A 3,909-nucleotide genomic window follows, 5' to 3' on the forward strand; every position below is an offset into this window, starting at 1 on the left:
AGGATTGTGTTTTTTTATTTGGTTCTCAGCCTGATTGTTTTTGTTGTATTGAAATGCAATTGTTTATTTAGCATTGATTTTGTATTCTGGGACTTTACCGAAGTTGTTTATTAATATGAGGAGGTTTTGGACAAATTAGGGTTTTCTAAGAATAGAAGTACGTCATTTGCAAAGAGGGATAATTTGACAAGCAGAAGTGATGCCAGAGCTGTGTGCACCTTTTCTGCCTATGGTGTCTCAGGAACTGAGAATTTAACCTTCCAAAATATCAAAAAGACTACCTCATTTTCCACCTCCTGCTCCAGCTCCTTCAACACAAATGCCCAGCACACTGAGTTTGAGGGATACAATCCATTCAGTCATTTTTGCCTATAGCTACTACAGACTGGGAGGGAAGCCAGGCACCAAAAGTGTTCTCTGGTATTACCATTCCAAAACTCCCAAAGCCACCTGATAAGCCACCAATGTCCTACCTGAGGTACATAGAAAACTCTGGAACCAAGTAAAGGCTTTCAACCCTGACCTAAAGTTGTGAAAGATTGTCGAGATTATTGGTAGCATGTAGCAAGATCTCACTGACAAAGAGAGAATTTAAACAAGTATGAAACATAAAAGATAGAGTACTAGGACTCTATAAAGGCCTATCATAACTTCCCCATGTACCTTGTTTACATAAATGCAAAAAATCATGCAGAAGCTGCTTTAGAGGAAGAAAGTCGACAGAGACATTCTTTCATGGAGAAAAAAGAACCTTACATGAACACTCAGGCTGCTGAAGATCCAGGTGATTATGATATGCCTTTTCAATGAAGCATACAGCTACCACCTGCTTCCAGAGAAACCATCTCCTCATCAGTAAAGTTCTTAGTGAGAGTGTCATTCCAGACTTTCAGTCAGTTGTCACAACAGCTAGAATGCAGGTCCTCAAACATTAGATCCAGTCTTTAATCATTCATCATCGAAAACTAGAAGCTGAACTTCTTCAAACAGTGGAACAGCGCCAAGAATACAGGAAAAAATTCCTGGAAAGCACAAATTCATTAGACAATGAACTTAAAAGGTTGTGCAGTCTGAAGTTAGCAGTGGAGGTGGAAAAAAGTGCAGCTGAGATTGCACAGACAGAGGAACAGGCTTCAAAAGGCAGGAGCCGAGAGAGAAAAAAGCAGTAAAACAAGCTGAGCATAGTCAGAGCAGCATCGTTCCTGGGTAAAGCAGGCAGATAGCAAAGTCAAGGAAAAGAAGGATAACAAGAACATTCCAATGGAGACAGAGGAATACACCTCGAAGAAACATCAGAAAGCCAACAGAATGGTGAAGAAGGCGCATGTACCTTGAGGAAAAAGAGAGCGGGCAGGAGGGGGTGATAGTATGTATGAGGAAGGAACCCGTGACAGCAACATTGGCTTGGGAGCAACAGTGCAACAGGGGAGGAGCTACCAACAGATCCGATACCAGAAGACTAAAAAATAAAATAGAATAAAAGAATAAGTGTTGCCTTGGTTCATGTCAAAATACCTTTTTTTAATTAAAAAAATGTTTTGAGTTTTAGAAAAGAGAAAGATAACTTAACTTCCTATTTTCCTATTTGGATTCCCCTAATCTCTTTCTCCTGGCCTATTGCTCTGGCCAGGACTCTCAGTACTATGTTGAATAGGAGGAATGAAAGCAAGTATCTTCATCTTGTTCCAGTTCTTAGGAGGAATGCTTCTAGCTTCCGCTCATTAAGTATTATGTTGGCTACAGGTTGACCATAGATGCCTCTTGTTGTTTTGAGGAATGTTTCTCCAATATCTAGGTATTTGAGAATTTTTATCAAGAAGAGATGTTGAGTTTTATTGAATGTTTTTCCACATCTATTGAAATAATCGTGCAGTGCTTGGTTTATACCTGTTTGTGTGGTGGATCACATTTACTGATTTGCATATGTTGAATAAGTCTTGCATCCCAGGAATGAAGCCCGCCTGATCGTGATGGATGATCCTTGCATACATTGTCGAATGTGATTTACTAGAATGTCCTTGAGAATTTTTGCACCCATATTCATCAGGAAAGTTGGCCTGTAGTTTTCTTTCCTAGTTGGGTATTTGCCATTCTGTGGTATCAGGATGATATTAGCTTCACAGAATGAACTAGGGAGAATTCCTTCCATGAACTAGGGAGAATTCCTTCCATTCTGAGTTGTTTTTTTTTTTTTTTTTGAACTGTACTTTTTAACTCTGAAGTCCAGTGTGCCTAGAACAAGCAGCTATAACAAAAATCTGTCCAATTGTTTCTCTCCTTGCTTGATATTAGCAGTCCAAAGAAAGAGTGTCTCTCAAATCTCAACTGTTTCCAAGAAGTAAAACATAGACTCTGGTTTGCTGGTTGGGGTCAATAAATAAGAAAATTGACAGGAAAACACATCTTGGAAAGGTCAACTCTCACCCACACACTGAGCAATAATGGTTGAGGAGTTCCCTTTAGAACCTCTTGACCAGGCTCTACACTCCATTTCTCCCCCTCTCCCATACAGTCATTCTCTCTAATGCCTCTTCCAATGGGCCAAAGGAATGTTGAGTTCTGAGACCTTCCTATTAGTGTCCTTGATTACTATTCCCAATAGTTGATGTTTTCCTACCTCCACTTCCAATTTTCCTTTTTTCTTTTTTTATCCTAGAAGTCAATGTGGTCTGTGTGGGGAGAGAGAGCATTAGCAAATACAGATCACAGCAGGCAGACAAGGTTCTATACACTAGCCCAGGTGTGCTCTAAGAATGGTCAGAAGACCCCTTCCAGGAAGTCTGTGAGCTCAAACTATTATTATGATAATACTGACATTATTTACCTTTTTTATTCATTCTCTCATGAGAGGAGAAAGTGTTCTTCTATATTCATGTGTTCTTCTGTATTCAATCTGTTCCCATGCCATGTGCCACGCAGCCTCTGGGAATTTAACATTATGGCTCCTACATGTATGAACTGTGACTTAATGCAATACCCATCAAATTACCAGCAACATTCTTCTCAGACCCAGAAACAACATTACAGGAATTCATATGGAAACATAAATGATCTCAAGTACCCAAAACAATCCTCAGCAAAAAAAAAAGCAAGAGGTATCATACTCCCAGACTTTAAACTTTATTATAAAGCTACAATAATCAAAACAGCCTGGTATTGGTACAAGAACAGGCATATCGACCAATGGAACAGAATTGAGATTCCAGAAGCAAAATCTCAATTTCTCAACTAACTCATCTTCGACAAAGCCTCCACCACCCACTACTGGGGAGAGGAGAATCTATTCAGTACACGGTGCTGGGAAAACTGGCTGACCACATGCAGAAGATTGAAACAGGACCCCTACCTATACCTATATATAAAAATTAACTCTAAATGGATCAGAGACCTAAATGTAAAACCTCAAACTGTAAGAACCTTAGAAAATGCAGGAGACACTTTTATGGAAGTTGGAACTGGCAACCAATTCCTTATCAAAACCCAAAGTGCCCAGGCCATAAGAGATAAGACAGACAAGTGGGACCTCATTAAACTGACAAGCTTCTGCAAATTCAAAGAAACCATCAAGATAGCAGGGAGACAGCCCACAGACTGGGAAAAAATATTTGCCAACTCCATGTCTGACAAAGACCTAGCATCAAGGATCTACAAGGAACTCAGATGTGCAAAAAAGAAAAAAAAACAAACAGCCCCATTACAAAGTGGGCAAAAGATATGAACAGACACTTCTCCAAAGAAGACATATGAGCAGCCAACAAATACATAAAAAAATGTTCAACCTCTCTAGTCATCAAGGAGATGCAAATTAAAACTATACTGAGATACCACTTAACTCCAGTCAAAATGACCATCATCAATAATTCAAAAAACAACAGATGCTGGGGAGGATGTGGTAAAAACAGAACACTT

The 3,909-nt window shown here is 39.5% G+C and overlaps 1 pseudogene; it reads left to right on the forward strand.

Moving 5' to 3' along the window:
- The first annotated feature begins 265 nt into the window (after positions 1-265).
- Positions 266-1,463, forward strand: LOC103266946 (annotated as a pseudogene).
- Positions 1,464-3,909: the final 2,446 nt, after the last annotated feature.

Source organism: Carlito syrichta, unplaced genomic scaffold (genome assembly GCF_000164805.1).
Source record: "Carlito syrichta isolate Samal-C Ts95f unplaced genomic scaffold, Tarsius_syrichta-2.0.1 Scaffold307691, whole genome shotgun sequence".
Lineage (NCBI taxonomy): Eukaryota > Metazoa > Chordata > Mammalia > Primates > Tarsiidae > Carlito > Carlito syrichta.